Source organism: Oncorhynchus gorbuscha, linkage group LG15 (genome assembly GCF_021184085.1).
Source record: "Oncorhynchus gorbuscha isolate QuinsamMale2020 ecotype Even-year linkage group LG15, OgorEven_v1.0, whole genome shotgun sequence".
Classification (NCBI taxonomy): domain Eukaryota; kingdom Metazoa; phylum Chordata; class Actinopteri; order Salmoniformes; family Salmonidae; genus Oncorhynchus; species Oncorhynchus gorbuscha.
The window spans coordinates 46,017,822-46,041,801 of record NC_060187.1 but is presented as its reverse complement, the minus strand read 5'-3'; the positions used below and the strand labels follow the sequence as shown (position 1 = coordinate 46,041,801).

Sequence of the window (23,980 nt, the reverse complement as noted above, 5' to 3'; positions counted from 1 at the left end):
TATCCAAAACCAAAGCATCGTGAAACTCCAGCATTTTACGCACGCTCTACCGATCACTGCATACTTGAAACGTAATGCATTGAGTTTCAATCATTACCGTCAAAAGACAAAGAATTCTAATTAAATATCACGTGGACAAAACCTCCCCAAAAAGCCTCAAACAAAAGGTATACTTGGCAATAGTGAAAACTACATGCGTAAAACATGCGTAATAACTTCGGTATAGCGCCTATATCAAATGACTGAGCAACATTTTACAATATGTCATACTCCTAAATTAGGCTACTATTGTTTTATAGCCTATACATCTCAAACGCCCAAGGTTAGCATTGGTAGCCTTTTTGGTTCTTCACCTGCCCTTGCAGACAAGTAAGGGTTAATATTAATCGAAATAATGGCAATAAAGACACACCCATTTAGTGGTTTAAACAAAAGTAACACCTATACACTTAAACACATTTAAACAGGACTTGCCTATAGCATAATTAGCCTACAGTACGCCTGGAGGCGTCCAACATTGGTGTGACTTTAGTATTTTGACGGATTTCTGTTGAAATATCAGATTGGCCCGACATGAGTCACCCACACACTCTTGGTCCACTGATTCTGTATGGGTTGCTCGAATTGGTTTTCAGTGAACAACTTCTGGCCAGAGGGAGAAGTCAGTTGTGCGCCCTCTAGGAAATGGCCAGGGAAGCGACCACAAGTGGAGTGTGTGGTTCTGCTACGCAGCTACATCTGACCACTATAGACACACACACCTGCACCAAGACAGCGAGATTCAGCAACACCAGATGCATGCTTCTTCACAGTCTAAAGTTTCATTGGCATACCGTCAAGGCTAAAGGTGGACTTGCAACTGCTTTCGCTACTAGGTTATTGTTATTACAGCATAGCCTAATAATATAATATTGTAGCATAGGCTGCTTGAATTCCTGAAAGCACTCACAACGAATGGGACAATCGTTAACCTATACCCAACTGAAGTGATTATTCACTATATGGACTATAGATCATGTGTTGCTCAACATTGTAAATAAAATGTTGCTCAAGTAATTCGAATAATTGTCTAGGAGTAAATACAAGCCACACGCCATTGCGCAACTCAATAAGAGGCCGGAATAGGGAAAATGGTCTACCCATATAGTTCATGTGCTTGGCCGGACAATAAATTCAGGAGACGTGCACTGTATTTTCTCATGTTGCAGCGCATAGAACCTCTATTGAGAATAGGGCAATAGGCTAACTTGCTATCGGTATTTGGCCAGCCTTCCGGTATCCATGTCCTCCGTGCAATGCTCGAGCTCCGTCCTCTGATTGGACTAAACTCCAGGATTTGAAGCCCAGCATCCATCTTATTGGACAAATCTCATGTCACAAGGATTTTGTCGAGAAAGCGTTTTTCTGCAATCGCTCGTTTACTCTGCAGAACAACTAGTTACCACATAATGAAACAATGCTTTTCTCAATCTGGTCACTACGATGCCCTTTTGTCAGAAGACAACGCGGAGATTGCAGGCTCTGTTCTGTTTTGTTCCAATACCAAAGTTATTTGGCGATAAAGATATCCGCATTGGCATACCTCGCTAGCAAAAGAGATCCGATTGATACGGACTATTCTCAAATCCCTGTACAAAAGCCAATACCGACATTTTAGGCTACATTTTAACCTGTGTACATGTCATACACGCCACATGCACATGTCTATAACTTCTCAGGGTAAAAAGAGATGGTAAGAGGTGTTTGCACGTACCATTGCAATGTAACGTGTTACGTGAGAAACTTTAGACTGATGAGACGAAGTGCTTCATTTTCAGCCACCTTTTGTTGTAGTCTTATGTTTAATTCAAAAGGTATTAACTTGCTGCCGTTGTGTGCATTTTACACCGAAGAAATACAGTATGATAAAGCACAAGGGGAAACGGTTCTTGTATTAATCCCAAAAAAGAAAAATATATAGCAGTGTGCCTTCTTTACTCCTTGATATTTGACTGCGGTCCAAGCTTGGCAAAGCTGACTGGCTCGCGACACACACTCTGCCTATCTCAGCTTGGTTTGTAAGACTTTGTGCAGAAGTTGCAATCGATTGAGCGAGTCCCACTTTTTTTAAATTTCCGCAATCGCTTTGCATAGTAACCACGCAGGACACGGGCGGCAACGGAACGCCACTTCTCACTCACCATGTCCTCCCCTCGAGGAGTCACATACTGGCAAACGAGCCGGAGTCGCGTGCCAGTCAGACCACACAGTCTGCGTTTAGCTCCCGCATGGAAAACCTACATTTTTTCCACCTATATATTGCTGCATACCGCACTCTCACAGCCCTTCCTATACGTTTACGGCGCGCATGGGACAGAGGGAGGAACGCCGCGGCGCCTATTGCGATCGAAAAAACGTAGCCTTTTGGTACTAGTCTAGTGCATTATTGCTGCTTAAACCTTTAGCACCAGAGCATTGTTGCAATGCTGGACATCTAAGCCATATTATACTATTACAATGAGGATCTGCGAACTCCACTGAAGGTGCACGTTTATGGCTGGTCGACAAAAAAATTAACACCAAATCTTTTCAGCGGATTTTCTACTGCGTCCCCAATGGAGATATCGTAAAAGGTCAACCATAGTGTACGGAGGGGTCGTATTGATTTAGAAGGCATGCATCATCATGTCATGAAATATTCGTATTGAACGCTTCTACATTCTATCTGTGAATAAAGTGGGACTGTATTGTTAGGCTATATTCGATGTATACGTGTTTATACAGGATTGAACCGTTGGTGGGGTGTATTTATTCCCGTGTTGATTTTGCCCTTGCGGTTGACTGCAGTTATATATATTGCGTGAAAGAGTATTCTGAAACTGTAGCCCATAGAGCTGATATTCTGTAGGTGAGCTATACATTTGACATTGGACATGACACGAAGTGGTGGTGTTGATTATTTCCTCAAATAGCCAAATAAACTCCAATTCTAAACGACAATGTGGTGTTTGCTTGTTATAGGTTATATGAAGTAGCCTGTTTGCGCGACCAGAGGTGACATTCCATGCAAATCCAACGAGTGTCCCTCTGAGGTCAAAGCCTACTATTGAAGAACATTATTTTGAGAAATGAGGGGCGATTGTTCCCACGGATGCTGACTCATGTATGTCAAAACGCATGTTGTGTTATTGGGACGTGCTGAACATAGTCCAGCCTACACTATAACCTTCTGTAACGCTGATTTCAATGAGGCAGGCTCGAACGGCGCGTATTCTCCGTTTTCACATTCGGTATCCTACTATTGAAGTCGCCTATAGCTTATATTAACATGCATGTTTGATATTTTCGCAATAAAAATCATAACCACATCTTCATGTCCAATTATGTTCCATAAATCGTCCTAAACCAACTGCCTAATTTTCCAAATGACTTCTTAATGGTCAATTGCAGACCTACAAGCAATGTTTGGTAAGGGTCAATTCCCGATCGTGCATGATCAAGTTCCATTTCAGGACGAACTAATGAATGCAGTTGTGTAGGTGGGAACCACCTGTCTCTTCACTCTTGAATTCAAAGTGTAAAAAAATAAATCTGGTCCCACGAAAAACAAACAAAATATAAAAAAGACAAGCAGCCCAACATAGGCCTAACGATGTAAACTCAGATATTGAGCATCTAATCAAATCCAGACAAGTTTTTTATTTAATAATATAATTTTAAACATTTTTTGTAAATTAAAACATGTTTGTCGCTGATTGACACGGTGTGACGTCATCGTTAAGCGTTTTCTCCCGGCTCAGAGGGTATATATATCCTGTTATGGTGCAAGTTGTGCGCCTGCACCCAACAATCATACAGGTTCGCATGAGGTGTCAAAACGGCCACTACTTTTAGTGTCGCTATTCGCCACAGAGGAACGTTCACTGGTTACACTGCACTTTTGCCACTTCTCATCTTACAACAGCCATGTCATATTTGTCATAAGAACACTAGAATCGTTCAATCAAAGTGACTATCAAGTTAAATATAACTGATTCAGTAAATTCTTTTTATTTTTTTGGCTAATAAGCATACGTTACATTTTAGACTTCAAACGAGATCTCCTGTTAAATCAAAGTCAGGCTGAATGTTAAGGTGCCCTGAAAAAATCATCCATCAACTGAATGCCAATATTAATTGTGTTTTTACTCAAGTTTGATATTTTTGTGCTCGAAACTGTCTCATTTAAATCACATTATTGATTTCAGATACAACTGAGAAATTACCAACTTGGCAACGTTGTCAAACGTTCCGCAAAGAGTTCACAATACATCTGAGTTGTATGCACGGACTGGACAAGGATTGGGTGGCTCACAAACAGCGTTGAAGGGTGCGCGGGTATGCTTTAGGCCTATCCACAATTCTCAATACTTACAGTCACATATACTTTGAAGTCACATATAACGTGGTTTATGTAAACTATTAATTAACCTACCGCAAAAAAATCAAGCGGAAGGGTCGGGTGCTGTAAAGGCAAAGTTATGCGTAAATGTATAATTCATATACATGTATTCTACTTCCAAATAAAACCAGTGCAATGAGCATATCATGCTTTGCATTGCTACTTGTTTTATCTGGTAAGATCGATCAAGTTCTTAACAAAAACCCGTTGACATGGTGGCTCGAGACGCCTTTATAGTATTTTCTGCCAAGTTCTGCACACAAAAATGCCCAAAGCCCCAGCAACCATGCCAGGGCTGCCAATATACTGTACTATGCCCCAGCAAGAAGCGGCAGGGGGCTGTGCGCAGTTACAACATCTTATGAATAGCAAAATACTGGAACGATCAAGTCGAATATGTAAATAGGTTTTCAAGCTTATTAGACATCGGAACTTTAAAGGATGAGTTGGAACGCCACAAAACGACATTATGGTCTATGGAGTCTGTACTGCCCCTCTCTCCGAAGGCTTCTCCGAGTGCAAGGTAACGCAAGTTTGGAGGATCATAAACTAAGATACATCAAAGGTGATTGCAGGGCTATTCTTGAAGTGGAATATTGCAAGTCATTTGACTGTCATATGCGAGTTTGCGAATACAGATTAAAGAGGAAGAAGTGCCTACACATATGTATGTAGCCTACCCATTGTCACCAACATTGTCGGCAACTGTCCGATGTGGGCTACCAGAACAGTTATGTTCGAAGCTCCGAACATTTGTTCTGAAATCTATCTGCTCTGAAAAGGATATCACGAGAGAGTGGGTGCGAACTTGAATAGATACAGTATATAAAGAGTCGTTGGCCATTTCAAAACTGGCAGATCAATCCAACCAAGCATGTGACTTAACTTGATCCAGCGTTGATTCAAATAGTTAATGATCTTCGTAATAAGCATGTTTTTTTTTTTTGTAGTTTGCGTTACTGTGTTGGAACAGTGCAGTAAAAGTTAAGCGGTCCTAGGCGATTCTCCATGACACTATTTCTTGAAGAATAACTCATGACTAAAACACATTGACACTGCCCCAAAATCACGACATTCCCTGCCCTGCCTAACCTATTTTAGGTCACAGCCTAAAATAGATTTTGAAAAACTTGTCTTCGTTCAATGCTGGAAAAGTATTGATGTAGGATATGTATCACCTTCTTCCGTACGTACAAGAAACCACCGTTTCTCTAAGTTTGTAAACGACAGGGATGAGAATGCACAATAGATTTATACAAAGGAGGTGTGGAAATCTAAACTTGACGGGTTCAACACAAACATTTAAAAAATACATTTGACCACCTGCTGCAAACGCGTCACTGAAAGATAAACTTTACGCTAAATGGCGATTAGACTGTTTGTTGTTGTTGTGTGATGGACATTACAGGCAAATCTAACCTTAAATCACCCATGGCGGGCAAGACAAATACCGTATCCATCTTCACAACTTTTAGGCTAAATCAGTAAATATAAATTCTGCTTTGAGGTAAAGGTACACCACTCATACTGCTTACACACACACACACACACACACACACACACACACACACACACACACACACACACACACACACACACACACACACACACACACACACACACACACACACACACACACACACACACACACACACACACACACACACACACACACACACACACACACACACACACACACACACACACACACACACACACACACACACACACACAGCTATATATGGAAATAATTCATTTGGATGGATTATGTGCAAAAATGAAATCCACAATCTTAGAATCTGTGAATAAAGGTGTCTAGAATTGAAAAATAGGCCTGCAGAAAACATGGAAACAAAAACACCAATGTAATGTTAGGTCTATAACACAAGGATAAATGTCGCTAAAGCCTATTTTCTTAGAATAAAACATGATACTAAGGTAATCATCTCATGAAAGTTCAGATTCCAACATGATAAAATCATAATCATTTCCCAGATATGGAAATGAAAAAAACGTCAATAAATTTAAAAAATAAAATAAAAACTGCTGAACCAAGTGTCTGGGCAACTAGTCGGCTATAATATATGCAGTTTACTATGCTAGAGGTATTCTGTCATTTAAGAAGTCGTCATTGTTTTTTCATTCGGTTTATAGTTTTTCATCAATTGTGAAGCTGCCAAATTTACAGGCGGTGACGACATAAATAGTGGTGTGGATTGGTCGTTCAGCATGACAGTAGAAAGGATGATTGTAGAAGTCTTGAAATGTCATTGACATGAACTGAAATTATAGCAATATAAGTCAAAAAGGATACAGCTGACAGGATAATCTAATAACGAAATTAAAGTGTTTGGTTGATTTATGGAGCTATTGATTTAATTTCTATTAGTCAGAATTGATGACGTATTAATTAAACATGCCTACATTCAACAAATATTTTGAAAACCATTAAGTCAAATAACTATTTATTTGTTAATACAAATATAATTAGTAAACTACTAATATCAAGAAAAGCATGTTAGTGTTAAGGTTTTTAATGACAGCGGGATTGTTTTTCGCTTATTTGAATGCCAAAGATGAGTCGTTCACAAATGTAAATATATTTCGGTGCCTACTTCAAATGAATTCCCTCCGCACATTAAAGCAGGTCGACACTCCATCTAGTGGGTCCTGATCGAAACTACATGATCTGAAGTCCTATCAGTTAGACACAACAGCACTGAAATATATTACTGTAGTTTCAAACCGGTATGGGTTATCTATGCACGTGTAATTTACGAACAGATTTGGCCCCAAAACAGTGTCGATAGATGTACTCATGATATAAGTACTCAACAACCCATATTGTTGACGCTGTAGAGAATGCTATGACATAAAATAATATATCGAAAATAGGACCTCATAAAAGTAGGATACATGTGGAAAACTAACACTCCCAATGCCTCTATCAATTCAACTTTCTGAATATTCAATGCATTAATTAAGCATAAATGGGGGAGGGAGGGGGGGCTGATATTATTTTAGAAAAATGTGCTTTAACAAATGTGCTCTTCCTCGTAATGGATTTAATTCTTAAAACATTGTGATATAATTTTTAACTGAATATATGTATATTTGAAGCTAACCTCTGTCTGGATGAAGTCAAATAAATAATACATTCACACAAATATAATTATAAAAATAGACAAATAGACCAAAAAAACAATTCACTACTTTCGGGATGTGAACTTCTTTTCCTGTTATTCTCTCAAATATATTAGTTACATTAAAAATAAAATAAAGAGTTTAACAATAACCCTATAATACCGTTTTTGATAGCAATGATTATTAATAGTTTACTATTATTCAATGCAAACATTACATTATAGGCTGAAAATAAACTAAAAAGATTAAATAAAATTGCTTTGAAAATATATGTCTTAAATTCTAAAGAGGTGTTCATATGAATGAATTCGATTAGTCGATTTTCGATACCATCTATTATTCACAAGCAACGTTCAATTTTTAAGACCTTTGGTTGATATAAAGTGGTCTGGCTGTAAATATGATCTTGACGAGAATAACGTACCGCTAAACTGCAACCCACGCAATGGTGCACTGAGTGCCTGAGAAACGCGCGGTTCCACTCCTCTTGACAATTCACACTTTTACCACAAGGGGGAGGTATTTCAATGTTCAATCTCCAACATTACAATTCAGAGGCAAGGAGGACTTTTCTTGTGCCACCAGAAAGCTATCTCCACCACTCAACAGTGAGCTGACAGACTATTTATTCATGAGATCATGCAAATTCTAGGAAAACATATTTTACTCAACTATTACATTGAAAACATTACAAGTGTTTTCTCTTCCAGCCCTGTTGAATAAACGTTCTGTGTGTCTGTGTGTGACAAACAACAACAAAAAAACAACATGAATGTAAAAAAGCTTGTATGAACATTGCACAATGAGAGAGCGATGCTCTGTAGTCATAATTAGTTTCTGGCACACATACAAGGCGTACTCCACACACAAAAGACCACTGCCTCAGTAAATAGAACAATACCCCCAATATGTCCACCTGGTTCACGATGGCTGTGAAATGGCACTTTTGGGGGAGTGGAGGAGTGTGTGTGTGTGTGTGTGTGTGTGTGTGTGTGTGTGTGTGTGTGTGTGTGTGTGTGTGTGTGTGTGTGTGTGTGTGTGTGTGTGTGTGTGTGTGTGTGTGTGTGTGTGACGCTCTGAGCCCCAGGGTAATTACACTATCCTGTTCTGTAGCAGCTTGCCTCCGAGGCCCTTCCATAGCGGGGCCATATTAATAAAGGAGGAGCCACGTCTGTGGATCCCCTTACTTTCCTGTGACCCTACTGTGCCCTCTCCAGAGAAGCCGTGGCACCAGTGTACATTACCCAACGATTCAACTCAACAACCGGCACCAACACTAGATTCAAATGACACAAATGGATGGAAGGGCAATATAGACATTTTCAACCCATAATGGCACAACGAGAGAGAGAAAGAGAGAAAGAGAGAAAGAAAGCGGGAGGGAAAAGGGAGGGTTACTGGGCGGTTTGGACCCTCTTGGCTCCACCTGCTGCCATTGAGCTGCCAACACTGGAGGTTGGCCAAGACCAGTCCACAGCTCAGCCTCCTCCTCCTCAGCCCACACATTCACACAGAGCGAGAGAGGGGGGTGGGGGTGGGGGGGGGGGGCTCACTCCCAGATCACTCACTCATTCACCGACATCCTGTCCCAATGCCAAAAATCTAACCATTACAAACCAATAAAAGTCATCTCTCTATCAATTAGGTATGATGAGAAAAGATGGACGCCACAATAACAAAAAAGAACACAAGAGTGCTATGTTTACAGGCCGCACATACATCTCTAAATGGCCCCAGAATGAATGAATTAAATGCTCGAAACATTCTCAAGACAGGTAAAGTTGGTTGGAAGTGCCCTTAAAAGGATTGTGTGGATTTGGACCACGTTCCACTTGGCATTTGAAAACAAAGCCCGTTTGTCCCTCGGCGTTGGCCCATTAAAAAGAAGACCTTGTATCATCTCGGCCCGAACAAGCTGCTCCACTATTTGCTGAACGGCTGAGCAGCAGCAGAGCCTGGGCCTGTAGCCTGAAAGCCAAGCGCAGACCAGAGGGGTACGGTGTGGCATGCTAACAGAAGCCCTGATAAAAGGGGAAGCCAGTTGTGCTATGAAAGGAGAGGCTGGGCGAACAGATGGGCCCTGGGAAGACTCGAAACCTGCACCACTGTGTGTGGGTGCGTGCGTGTGTGTGTGTGTGTGTGTGTGTGTGTGTGTGTGCAAAACACAGATAAGAGTGCCTCTGCAATGGCTTTAATGAGCTGGTCCCTTTTAAACAGAACTCCACACACTCTGGCCATTTCACTCTCCAGCTGCAGCTGTGACAGGATAAGGTAATGACAGCCAGCCGGTGCCACCTGCCTGCCACTGGCTGGCTCCTCCCTCAACACAGCGAGCAACCAGCAGTGACCACAACGACATCCGTCACGACGAAGGCTGAAACACTCCAAAACCACTACCTCATCTACTTCAATGAGGCCTCTCTCTCTCTGCTAAAACGCCAAAAACCACGACCTCATTTACATTTAGCCAGGCTTCTCTGATACACTGCAGAAGCCCCGGCACCTTCACGTTCCAGACAGTGATTGCCGTCATAATGGAGGTTATAGGATGTGTCAAGGTAGCGTGACCTGCAGCGATGCTGGACTGTAGTGGAGTTGCCAAGTATGTTTCATTTATTTCCCTCAGCCTCCGTTTGCCATTGAAATGGTCAGTCTGATTGTGCGAGTGTGGCGATACACATTTAAATAGATTTACATTCACAGCCCTGATTGGCGGACAGGATCATCTAGACTAGAGCCTACACGATCACCCCTTCATAGTAGGAGGATACTTATGTAAATAAAAGATGATTGGTCATTGGTCAGAATAATCAGATCAGATTGCGATGTCATGGGCCAAAAACTCCATCCCATTCCTACCTGAACAGGTTGATATTCCAGGCATTTTTTCTCCTAACATCTCTTATATAAAAATGACATCATATTCACCATTTCTGAGTGTTATTTCAACCTCAGTGTGGAAATATCATGGACAATCTCATTTTTAACAGCACTGCCCCCTTTAAAAGAGGCCTGCAGGCAAGTTTTTAACATACGCAAGCTGTTGGCATTGTCAGACATATGCTGGGTCTCGCTCACACATCTCCCCTTCCCCTCACTCCTTCTGTCTACTAGGCAGGCAGGCAGGGCCTGGGAGTAGCTGCCTGCAGCAAACTAGCATGGATGTGCCCTGCTCTTTTCACTACACTAGGGCTGGATTCAAAACAAATCCACCACAATTCAAACCATTATCACAATGACTATAAAGAATTCAGGGTTTCCTGTAAGAAAAAAAAAGGTGTTGTGGCACAACGCCTGAAATTGTTTGCTGTCATTTGCCTCACGTGAGTTTGGCCGTGGACAGAAGTACTGTAGTGCCAATATTGTGGGTGGCTGACGTCCAACCATGTTATTGATAAGTAGCTCTTTACAAGACATATAGAGGCGGTTTTCAGCGCACAGATTAAATCTAGACCTGGACTAAAAAGTGTCCATTGAGCTTGCTTTATAGTTCAGGACAATGCTTTATCTGTGCCTGGAAAACTGCCCCATAAGTTGCGACTCACTGCATAGCGGATTACGGACCTGTATGGCCTTATTGGCCTATGACATTATATAAGATGTCTCAGCTTACAGTCGACTGTAGTTGAGGGCCTTTGTGTGTGTAGCTGTGCAGTGACTTTCACTCCACAGAGAAGCTCCACTCATAGACTAGACACACAGACACACACACACGCACAAACAGATGTACAGACTCACACCCCCCCCCCCACACACACAGCCCCCCAACTCAATATAAAAACATCATAAGACATCTGCCAGCTGTTCCCCCCCCCAAAAAAAAACAGGAGATCTGCACACACAGCTGGATGTGGAGACCATACCCTCCCTCCCACCCCCTCACTCCTCCCTCACACACACCCTCCCTCCCTTCCCTCCATGCACATCTCCCCCACAGCATGGCGGTGTAATTGTCAGGTGAATGGGATAAAATTAACTAAAAGGGGAGGATTCAGAGGCAATCCGCTAATTACAGACGCTCATTATGAAGGAGAGGGAGAGAGGGAGAGAGCGAGAGAGAGCGGGAGAGAGAGAGAGGGAGCGAGAGAGAGCGGGAGAGAGAGAGAGGGAGCGAGAGAGCGGGAGAGCGGGAGAGAGAGAGAGCGGGAGAGAGAGAGAGAGAGAGCAGGAGAGAGAGAGAGCGGGAGAGAGAGAGAGAGAGAGGAGCGGGAGAGAGAGAGAGAGAGAGAGAGAGAGAGAGAGAGAGAGAGAGAGAGAGAGGGAGCGGGAGAGAGAGAGAGCGGGAGAGAGAGAGAGAGAGAGCGGGAGAGGGAGAGTGGGAGAGAGAGAGCGAGAGAGAGAGAGAGAGAGCGAGAGAGAGAGACTTTAGCAACTAACATACCCAGGCTTTTAGGACGTAGCTGGGAGAGATGAGAGAGCGGGAGAGAGAGACAGAAAGGGAGCGAGAGAGAGTGGGAGAGAGAGAGCGGGAGAGAGAGAGAAGAGAGGAGCAGGAGAGAGAGAGAGCGGGAGAGAGCGAGAGAGAGAGAGAGAGAGAGCGGGAGAGAGAGAGAGAGTGGGAGAGAGAGAGCGGGAGAGAGAGGGAGAGAGAGAGAGCGGGAGAGAGAGAGAGAGAGAGAGAGTGGGAGAGAGAGAGCGGGAGAGAGAGAGAGAGAGAAGAGAGAGCGGGAGAGAGAGAGAGAGCGAGAGAGAGCGAGAGAGAGAGAGCGAGAGAGAGAGACTTTAGCAACTAACATACCCAGGCTTTTAGGACGCAGCTGGGAGAGATGAGAGAGAGGAGACAGAGAAATGGTTGGCTCGCGCTGCGCTAACCCTAGTGGCAGACACACCGGTTCAAAGATGGGCCCCACCGGCTCGCAAGTCGACGGTAGTAATTATAAGGTACATTTTATTTTTGTTTTTAGAAAGCCTCTCCCACATACTTTACTTGTGAATAATCACTATAGCGTAAATATTTAATGCTTTTTTAATTGAAATACTACCATCCTATACTTTCAGAATGTGGGGGTAGACTGTAGACTGGGGCCTACTGTCTTTTGTACAATCATTCATTCATAACCCTTGTACAGGCGAGGTGTCTGCTGTGAGCTTTATAGCTGCACTGTAGACGGTGGCAGTAGCAGTGGTGGGACTTTCTGGCTTGTCTCCGTGGAGCGGCTTGGAGGACCCGGCTCGGGCCCCTCTCCTGGGGTGTGACTAACGTGGGGCGACAGTGCCAAGGCAGGAGAGGACAGCAGCCCTGCCAGCGAGCTCGCGCCACTCAGCTCGGTTCAAGGCCGCTTTTGTTGTGGGCCCACTATCTTCCCACAACATGTGCTTCTGTCAGGCCGGGGCTGCCCAAATCCCTTATTGAGAACCCAAATCCTCTTGATGCGCTCCCGCGCTCCCCTTTAATGTCTTCATTTTCCATACACATTTCTCTTGAGACGAGGGGAGGTGGGATTCAGAACAGATGAGTAATTCATCACTGCATTATGTCTCTACCTTCAATGTATAGCTGCTGCTGGGAAAGCTTTGATCTTTGTGAATTCATATTCATCTTTGCTGTGCTGTGAAACTAACTGTTTCCCCATAAATAAGTAGCACATTGAATGGATTCTATTGATGAATTCATTAAAAAAAAGAATGTGCGCTTTACATCCCCTTTTCTCCCATGAAAGGGGACTCAAAAGGGTTCCTGTTCAAATAAAATAATAATCATTACAAATGAAATAATCGTTTGAAAAAAGGTCACATAGAATGAATGCTTCCAAGGAAATATCTGAAAAATAAAACAGTGAAAACTAAAAGCAAACAAAGAAAATCGGAATATAAAATCGTTAACTGAAAGGAAATTTCAAGCAGGTCTGAGGGGCACCTGCTCTCAAAGCAGCTCCAGTCTTGGAGTAATGTCTCCCCCTGGTGGCCATTGACTGCCAGTGCACATCTTTGAGTTAATTAGTGACTCAATGAAACCCAGTGCATCCCAGCATCAAACAACACGGGGTTGACAACACAGGTACACACTGTTTGGGGCATAGGCCTACTTTTTTTTTTTTCATATGTCATATATTACACGACAATTCCATATCGACTAGACAAGAAAATGGCATTGGTATCGTCCAGTCCCCTGGACAGGCAAGCCTCTCTCTCTCAGAACTTGGCCAGGGGTTTTCACCACAAAGTCAGAGAAAAGTCAGCCCCCTCAGTCCCGGTGTAAAACCCTCCAGCTTACACTCTCCCCAGAAATTGGTTTTGAAAAGGGCAAAAAAGCGGCTGGCTCAGAGAACCAGATGTGTTTTTGGCTACGTGGAATTCTAATAAGATAGCAGACTACCAAGCTTAATCTGCCCTCCTTTCCTCTTCCTATTGTTCTCCCTTTCTCAGTATCCCGTGGCCTGCTTGGAGAGGCAGAATGAACTGAACCAGCTCCCAGAGAAAGAGAAGGCAAGTCCCTATGTTTCTATAGGCACCGGTGCTAGAAACAGTACACCGTCTCTTTCACTCTGTCACACAGAGATATGCGTGTCAGTACTTATCCCAAATGGCGCCGTATTCCCTACATGCCCTGGTCAAAAGTAGTGCACTGTGAAGGGAATAGGGTGCCATTTGGGACAAAGCCTCAGTGACATCCTCACTCGGACCAGAGACGGCATCACTGTCACTGAACCCTGAATAAAAGAGTCAAAATGGATCACTTTCATTCCAATCACAGACCCTTGAGAAGTAGGTACCGGTATACCACAGACAAATGATCCAAAAGGGAAATTAAGTTGTGTTTTTTTTTTAAATTGGCACTTAATTTGTTGTGGATAGAAGAGCCAATACTCATTTCTAATGCTGAACCCGAGAGAAACACGCCACCTTGTGTTAAAAACAGTACATTGTGAAAAAAGTATAGTGCCCAGTTTCCCAAAAGCATATTCAGGCTAAATGAATCGTTATAACCTTCTAGGAGCATCGTTAAATCTTTGAGCTGTTTCCCAAAACCATCGTTATTAACGTTGCACTTGAAAACGCTCGTAATCTAGCGCCTGCTGCAGACCACTCATAGAAAACCGAAGTGTGTTGTTAGGTTCTTTTTTTGCTCTCCCGCATCACGCTAAACATAGAATATATACGCTAAACATAGAATATATACGCTAAACATAGAATATATACGCTAAACATAGAATATATACGCTAAACATAGAATATATACGCTAAACATAGAATATATACGCTAAACATAGAATATATACGCTAAACATAGAATCACATGGTTTATCAGCCTCCCTGTGACCGCAGGTAACTTCAGAACAAAGATGTCAATGTCTTTGCATTGATAAACCAGCGTCGTATAAAGAGATGCTTCAAATTAAGACCCAAATAACTGCATCAACATATAAATATAGTAGGCTATAGGCCTATTTCAATCATATTGAAATACATTTAATATTCACATCAATTGACTTCTATTTTGCTACTTGTCAGCTAATGTCTGTAATTTGTCACAATATAGTCCATGATGTGTAGCCTAACGTGCCAAATCTTGGTTTAGTGCATTATCATAAGTATCAGAATAAGCTGCCTCAATATGTAGCCATAGGTGATCATGTATTTATTTCTAAGAGCTCTTCCGTCGTTAGTAATGCGGAACAATTCTAATGTTAAGGTAGGATTCGAAAGGGATTATGTTGATCGGAGAGCAGAGCTGTTTTTCTTTTGATTCTATCAGCTTGGGCAGATGCCTCAAAGACGCACTTAGCAAACGTTCTCTCTGCGTGGCGTTTAGAGAAAGGCGTAGTCGGCCTACATTTTGGGACGTTTTTGGAAATATGCATTGTGAAAAACACTCGAAACACTGATCCTCGGACGACCTGAACTTGTCCAATAAACGTTTGTTTTGATTGCAAAATGTTTTGTTACAGCCTGCGCTAATGAACAAGACCCTAGCCTGCCAGGTGGGGTGAGTGATGAGCATGGCAGGGGTAAAGGGCCGTAGGTACATGCCTCAGAGTGGGGATGAAGGATGCTGCAGGGAGAAGGCGGACACACACCATCACTCACTGGCCCTGCCCTCACTCCCACCCAGTGAGGGGTAGGGGAGATGCAACAGTGGAGGGCAAGTTCCTCTCCTGCTGTCAGGTGTGTTTTTATTACTCTTTGTCCAGTACTATCCCCCTGTTTGTTTTGGGGGGTGGTTCTGATTCTTCTACCTTCACATCGTTGCCTCCCCCTCGGGGGGCGTGATAGCTCAGGCTGGCTCAGCTGGAGACCAGGGGATGGTGGTGGAGGGCTTCAGGACCACACAGAGACGAGACGAACTAGAGAGGGGGGCCAGGCCAAGTGTTTAGATTTCTGACTCACTTTCAATACACCTCTGTCTGCCTGCCTGTCTATCTCCAAATATGTATCTTCCTATTGTTCCCTGTCTCCCTCTGGCTCTCTGTGTCAGTCTCTCCCCCTAATTCTTGGCACCACAGCATTAAATAGATGTGCCCTGGTGAGCGAGAGGGTCAGCCCTTATTTCCGCACGGCTTAATGAGAAGCACACGGCCACGGTCTGCTCAGTAACCCCCCCTACTTTCACATGCTGCCCCCCAAAACCTGACTGACCTAGATGATCAGCACCGTGGGAGGGAGGCAGCGAGGTTAAGGTAGACGAATCAGATACCCACCTTAGGCACCAGGGGGATATGGTAAAGGAACTAGGCGATCTGTCTTGTTCCTTTACAGCACAAAGCTGGCTTCTCTTGCTGAGACGGTCATCGCTAATGGCAAAGAAACTAGCAGTACGCAGTTTTGTACAGACCCACCCACACATTCTGGCCACGTCAGTTACATTTTATGTTGACATTTTAGTCATCTGGCAGGCGGTCTTATCCAGAGCGACCTACAGGAGCAATTAGGGTTGAGCTCGAACCGGCAGCCTTTCGGTTTGGTCCAATGCTCTTAACAATTAGGTTACCAGCCGCGTTCCTGTGTCATGCTATCTTCAATGAGTGGAATTGTATCTGGTCACGATTGTTGTTCACCTGCTGTAAATATGTGTTTGTGTGTGTGGCAGGACCAAGGGGGCAGTGAGTGTGTGTGTGTGTGTGTGTGTGTGTGTGTGTGTGTGTGTGTGTGTGTGTGTGTGTGTGTGTGTGTGTGTGTGTGTGTGTGTGTGTGTGTGTGTGTGTGTGTGTGTGTGTGTGTGTGTGATGCAGAGCGTCTGACTAGAGCTCCATGCCCATCTGTCAGGGCCATGGTTCCATCAGTCATGCGATGGCTCCAGCTCATGGCCTCCTGCTAAAACCTCCCTGCCTCTTATTTATACACTCAATGTACCTGGCAGAGCCAGAGAGTTGCACTGAAGGACATGGCCACCGCCTTAAAGGTGCACTGTAGGATTTATTTGAGACTGGCCTCTAGGGGCACACATGAGCCAAAAATAGTCTCCAAAATGGACCTTACAGCACAGAAACGTGCTTCTGTGTCCCCCTTTTCAACAGGCTGACTTTGAAAACTCCAAGGTGGGTCACCATCACAGAAATACTCACGCAAGACAGAGAACACATACAAGACAGACACTTTGCCAAAGCAAACGGCCGCGGACACGTGGACATCGGCGATAGACTAGTCCTGACATGTACCGTAGACCTAACTTTATTGCATTTTCCCCCCTCACTTCTCAATGTGTGTGAGAGACTGCGTGGATCTCTCTCTCTCTGCTGTGTATGTTGGTCATTGCGTGTGTGTGTGTGTGTGTGTGTGTGTGTGCGCACGCAAGCGTGTGCGTGCATGTGGGACAGCTGCAGACTGGTGTCCCTGGGAATAGGTGCATCATGAATATTCAGGTGGAGCCTCTGGATGAAACAGCTGCCAGAAAGAGCGAGATGGAGAGCGAGACAGAGGCCGAGAGGCAGAGCGAGACAGAGGCCGAGAGGCAGAGCGAGACAGAGGCCGAGAGGCAGAGCGAGACAGAGGCCGAGAGGCAGAGAGAGACAGAGGCCGAGAGGCAGAGAGAGACAGAGGACGAGAGGCAGAGAGAGACAGAGGCCGAGAGGCAGAGAGAGACAGAGGCCGAGAGGCAGAGAGAGACAGAGGCCGAGAGACAGAGAGAGACAGAGGCCGAGAGGCAGAGAGAGACAGAAGCCGAGAGACAGAGAGAGACAGAGGCCGAGAGGCAGAGAGAGACAGAGGCCGAGAGGTAGAGAGAGACAGAGGCCGAGAGACAGAGAGAGACAGAGGACGAGAGGCAGAGAGAGACAGAGGCTGAGAGAGACAGAGGCCGAGAGGTAGAGAGAGACAGAGGCCGAGAGGGAGAGAGAGACAGAGGCCGAGAGGTAGAGAGAGACAGAGGCCGAGAGACAGAGAGAGACAGAGGACGAGAGGCAGAGAGAGACAGAGGCTGAGAGACAGAGAGAGACAGAGACCGAGAGGCAGAGAGAGACAAAGGCCGAGAGGCAGAGAGAGACAGAGGCCAAGAGGCAGGGAGAGAAAGACAGAGAAAGGAGTGAAAGAGAGAGAACGGAGGAGTGAGAGGGAGAGACGTGAGAAAGAAAGAGAAGGCGAGAGAGAAAAGGAGAAAAGGGGATTGAGAAAAAGAAAACAAAAAGCATGAGATAGCGAGTCACATGGCCCCAGACAGTTGTTTAAGGCCACATCCTAGTCCCGCTGTAGAGTCCGGACTATTAGGAGGAACAGCTTTGAGACAACAGAGGAGAGCCCCTACCACACAGACAACCTGGGTTCTGTTCTTTTGTTTAATTACAGCACAGGCCATGCTAACTGGAGACTTGGCAGCAGCAGATCTAGGGAAGCCCGATTGTATGTAGAACCTAATCTTAGACTACGAAAGCACCACCGCTTCAGTCTCTGCTCAGACACCTGAAGTGTGGACACAGAGAACGTTAGCGTACCCTAGCAGTAATGAGAGAACTCTTGAGGTTTTCACAGCATTGCAAAACACTGGACTGTCAACAACCTATATTTCAGCCTTAGTTGATGTTATATCCACTGAACAAAAATATAACATTTTCTAATATTTGACTGAGTTACAGTTCATGAGGAAATCGGTCAATTTAAATAAATTCATTAGGGCCTAATCTATAGATGTCACATGACTGGGAATACAGACATGCTTGTTGGTCACAGATACCTTTAAATAAAGGTAGGGCTGTGAATCCGAAAACGAGTCAGTATCTGGTGTGAGCGCCATTTGTCTCGTGCAGCGCGACACATCTCCTTCACATAGAGTTGATCAGGCTGTTGATTGTGGCCTGCGGTCTGTGCGAGGTTGCTGGACATTGGCGGGAACTGGAACACGCTGTCGTACACATCGACAGCGTGATCCGTTTCCATGCCATAACCCCACTGCCAGCATGGGGAACTCTGTTCACAACGTTGACATCAACAAACCGCTCGCCCACACAACGCTATCTGCCATCTGCCCGGTACAGTTGAAACCAGGATTCATCCATGAAGAGCACACTTCTCCAGCGTGCCAGTGACCATTGAAGGTGAACATTTGTCAACTGAAGTGAGTTACAATGCCGAATTGTAGTCAGGTCAAGACCCTGGTGGAGATGACGAGCATGCAGATGAGCTTCCCTGAGACGGTCTCTGACAGTTTGTGCAGAAATGATTTGGTTGTGTAAATCCACAGTTTCATCAGATGTCCGGGTGGCTGGTCTCAGACGATCCCGCAGGTGAAGAAGCCGGATGTGGAGGTCCTGGGCTGGCTTGGTTACATGGTTTGAGATTGTGAAGCCGGTTGGATGTACTGCCAAATTCTCTAAAACGACATTGGAGGTGGCTTATGGTACAGAAATTAACATTCAATTCTCTGGCAACAGCTCTGGTGGACATTCCTGCAGTCAGCATGCCAACTGCATGTTTCCTCAAAACATGAGGCATCTGTAGCATTGCATTGTCTGACAAAACTGCACATTTTAGTGGCCTTTTATTATCCTCAGCACAAGGTGCCACCTGTGTAATGATCATGCTGTTTAATCAGATTATTGATATGCCACACCTGTCAGGTGGCTGGATTATCTTGGCAAAGAAGGAATGCTCACTAACAAGGATGTAAGAACATTTGTGCACAGAATGAGAGAAAGAAGCTTTTTGTGCGGTACGTAACATTTCTGGGATCTTTTATTTCAGCTCATGAAACATGGGAGCAACACTACATGTTGTGTTTTGGTTCAGTATAACAAATGATCAGATAATCCAATGGATAGTGCATGGGGAGTAGTTCCATGGATAAAGGGCCATTACATATAGGTGAGAACCACAAGTGAGTACATTACCATTTCCCTTTAGTTCCCTGGTTGAACTATCAGTAGGCCCCTGTAGTCTCCCATCTAGATCAGATGTTAAAGTGAATCAGATGTCATTTCCTTACAGCAACAACTGCTTCCTTTCTTCAGACTATTCTTTTGTCATGTTCTGGGAATTTTGCACTGCTTGCCCTGGAGGCAGTTTCCAAACCGTGTGTTTCGGGGTTAAATCAAGTTCCCTCTCAAACTTTTCCCCTAAATATTACAATTATAACGTTGGCTCCTCCGCCCGGGGAATAAAGACAAATTCTCATTTGTGCTGTCCAGATGTTTGAGCAACAAGCAACAACTGTCTGTTAAAGCTGCTGCTTCTCAGGAGAGCCACCCCGATCACATGTGATTCATCTGTTCACAACAGCAGAAAAACAATGCCACCGTGATAAGACAGGCAGAGATACTGATATAACATGAAATAAAGTCCACTTCAAATTGGATCAAAAATCTGTGACAGACTTACAGATCCAGGTGAAGCTTCGACCTGCACCAGCTATTTTTGCATTTAAGTCAGTTCAGAACTTTTCCATTTGCAAAATACTTAGTTAAAAAAAAAATGAAATGTACATTGACAACAAGCTCCTATGATTGAAATGCTCATCTATTTCTCGACTGGTCTTGTGTATCTGCCAAGAAATTTGACCCCAAACTCGACCTTTCAAAAGTGTGAAATGGAGGACTACATTATTTCATTTATAGTTTTTGTTTATTTCAATTTTGTTGAACATCCTTGTTTTATTTCACGGTGTCTCAGTTATCGATGCAATACGAGCCAAATCTGTTTCGGAAACTTGTGTCATGGAAGTGATGCGTAGAGGAGAACAGATGGGATAAATTAATTAGCCCATGTATGTTTAAGTAGAAAGGTATTTATTTGCGTGAGTGGCCAAGGGCCGGAATTAAAGAAAGAAAGGGGAAAAAGCGAGGGACAGGGGAGTACTTATTTTTACAGAATCTCATTGAAACCGGCGTTTTCACAAGCTCACAGCGATCGGGTTACAACACAGAGTGGTTTCAGGGAATTATAAATAAATACGAGTAAAATAGGCAATCTGGAGTGGAGGAAAGCTCTTTGTTTACGGGCGGCTCTGGAGACCTGAAACGGACCCTCTACAGGAAGTTCAGCTGCTTCCCCTCAGGTCCAGTTTAGTTTTATTAGGTACAGTCCTGTAGAGATACCAAACAATGAGTCGCTCTCCCCCCTCACTCTGCCCCTGCACGTGTGTCGCTCCCACAGTGGGTCGCTGGCCTCCACAGCATATCCAAACAGTCACAGACATCCCGAACATACTTTCAGACGGACGCAGTCACAATTCCTCCAGGAGAAATGAACCAGAACCGAACTGGCTTGACTTAATGCAAAGCATCTTTGCGAGTTGGAACGTCGCCGCTAAAATAAAGTGCCACCCTCTTCTGCAACCATTCTTTAAGCCTCATCAATAATTGACCATCAGCATGCACCTGAACATGGCAAAAAGGCACGGGGAGGACAGGTGTGCAGGGCTGAGCTTGGCTGAGGAAGCCAGTGAAACAACAGCTTGCTCTCAGTGGGGGACACATAGGAGCAGGCGAAAAGATATCCATTGCACACCTCTTTTACAGTGTCTACCTGACACCACTTTAGAAAGGGAGGGAGGGAGGGAGGGAGGGGAGGGAGGGAGGGAGGGAGGGAGGGGGAGGGAGGGAGGGAGGGAGGGAGGGAGGGAGGGAGGGAGGGAGGGAGAAGGGAGCTTTGGCAGTACAGGAAGCCGGACGAAGGAGATGAGAGTGCAGGGTGCAGACGGCCAGGTTTGGGTAGCAGGGAGTGAGTGCTGCAAAGTTAGCCAGTGGAGAGGAGAGGTCGGGCCACGCGAGGGTCAGCCGCGGTGACTTCACTCTCTCTTTATGAGCTCAACCCTAGCGGAGTGCATGCAAAACACAGAGGTCAAAGTCACAGAGTTCTGGGGTTTTGAAGAAGCCCCATCGTGGATTCCATCATCTGTTATTCACCTACTGTATATAATCAGCCTGAGAGCGATACTTATTTCAAGTGAATAGGTCTTTCATTTATCAAATCAAAGTGTAGGTTTTTCTCTGTTTAAAGAAAAGTGACTTTTTTCAACCAAATCTGTATTTTGGATGTAAAATGGCATGTTATAGTTGTGTCCAGACAGTTTTTGTTGTTGTTGCAAATGGTTGTTTTTGAGAAACTTACAGCCAACCAGTGATACACTACCTCATCATCGTTGAGCAGTATGGGGGAGCCCGAAAAAAATGGAAAGGCTCCAAAAACACCCAAATACTCCTTTTAGAAATGGAAACGCTCTCAGTATAGTGATGCAGGTCTTTAGACGTTGTACACATGAAAATGTCATTCCGAACTGTAGCCGCAAAGTTCTATTCCATTTTGTGTGACTCAAACAGTTTCCCCTATCCAGCTGTTCCATTCTCAGTGTAGCCTGCTGCTACACTGAACAAAAACATAAACATGTTGTGTTGCTCCCATGTCTCATGAGCTGAAATAAAAGATCCCAGAAATGTTCTATACGCACAAAAAGCTTATTTCTCTCAAATGTTGTGCACAAATTTGTTTATATCCTTGTTAGTGAGCATTTCACGTTTGCCAAGAGAATCCATCCACCTGACAGGTGTGGCATGTCAAGAATCTGATTTAAACAGCATGATCATTACGCAGGTGCACCTTGTGCTGGGGACAATAAAAGGCCATTCAAATGTGCAGTTTTGTCACACAACACAATGCCACAGATGTCTCAAGTTTTGAGGGAGCGTGTAATTTGCATGCTGACTGCAGGAATGTCCACCAGAGCTGTTGCCAGAGAATTGAATGCTAATTTCTCTACCATAAGCCGCCTCCAAAGTAATTTTAGAGAACTTGGCAGTACGGCCAACCGGCCTCACAACCGCAGACCATTTGCATGGCGTCGTGTGGGCGAGCAGTTTGCTGATCTCAACATTGTTAACAGAGTGCCCCATGGTGGCAGTGGGGTTATAGTATGGGCATGCATAAGCTACAGACAACGAACACAATTGCATTTTATTGTTCCAAACTGCAGAACAAGCAATGAGGAAAAGTATCGCGAGTGGGGTAAGTTTCTCAAAACCAAGCAAAATCGCCCAAAAAGTGCCTGGAACCTTCTATAACAGACGATTTACTTCAAATTGAGATTTGGTTGTAAAAAAGTGAACTTCTCCTTGAAGAGAAATAATCCTCTGCCACCACAACCCCACCAGCAGGGGGTATCCTGGGCTATGAGGTCTGGCTGACCAGTGGTTCCCACAGCGAGGTGTGTAAACTGAGCCAGAGGGCCATCCCCACAGCTCCAGTGATATTAATACTGACCACATAGAGCCAGGAATAACACAGATCTTCAGCTGGGCTGTACTCCATCTACAGTCATATACAGGCTTAATTAAGGCCTCTGCACCCGTCTTTCTCCCACTTCATTGTTCCACTTTTTTAATGAGCCTTTTTATTCACACCAAATGGCCCTTTTATTCGCTCCGCGAGAAAGAGGAGTGTTGGGTCTAAAACAAACTCCAACAGGGACTGTCTGGGACGGGTGGCCCGGGAAGGACAAGGATATGGGTTCCCCCCACTCTCCCCCTCCCTGCAGCTTGTGGCTGGCCTGGGACACCTAATCTGGTTCATTAATTCTCCCAGTCAACCATCAGTCCTGGGCTCCCACAGACTTGTCTGGTTTCAAACTCTCTACAGCCCAGGCACCTGGGCAAATACCTGGCCGGCCCACTAACTCCAAATAGCATAGAGGACACTCAGAAAGATGAATCCAATTGAACAGGTACTGTACTTTACACTGGCTCTCAATAATAACCCCAATGTTTAAAAAAAAGCTCATTGGCAGTTTTTGGGAAAAACTTCCGGCTCTGATCACAGGTATGGCCACCGCTTACCAAAGCAAAACAGGCTGCTTTTCGTAGCAATACACAGCTGATAAAGCAGTTGGATTCGGGTAGCTAAATAAAACAGCTATGCAACAAATATCTCCATCGAGATTCTAAAAAATAGTCTGTGACAAGGACCAAGTGGAGAGGAGGTGATACCGCCTCTCATTCAGCGGGAAGGTGGAAACAATTAGAGTTAAGGAGGACCTGCTCTGCATTCCCCCGGCGGATG

The 23,980-nt window shown here is 44.5% G+C and overlaps 1 protein-coding gene across 5 annotated transcripts in view; it reads right to left on the bottom strand.

Annotated features, from left to right (window-relative positions):
* The window catches only part of nfia (nuclear factor I/A), a 190,762-nt gene that overhangs the window by 148,604 nt on the left and 18,178 nt on the right, over positions 1-23,980 (bottom strand). The gene's annotated exons all lie outside the window — the stretch shown is intronic.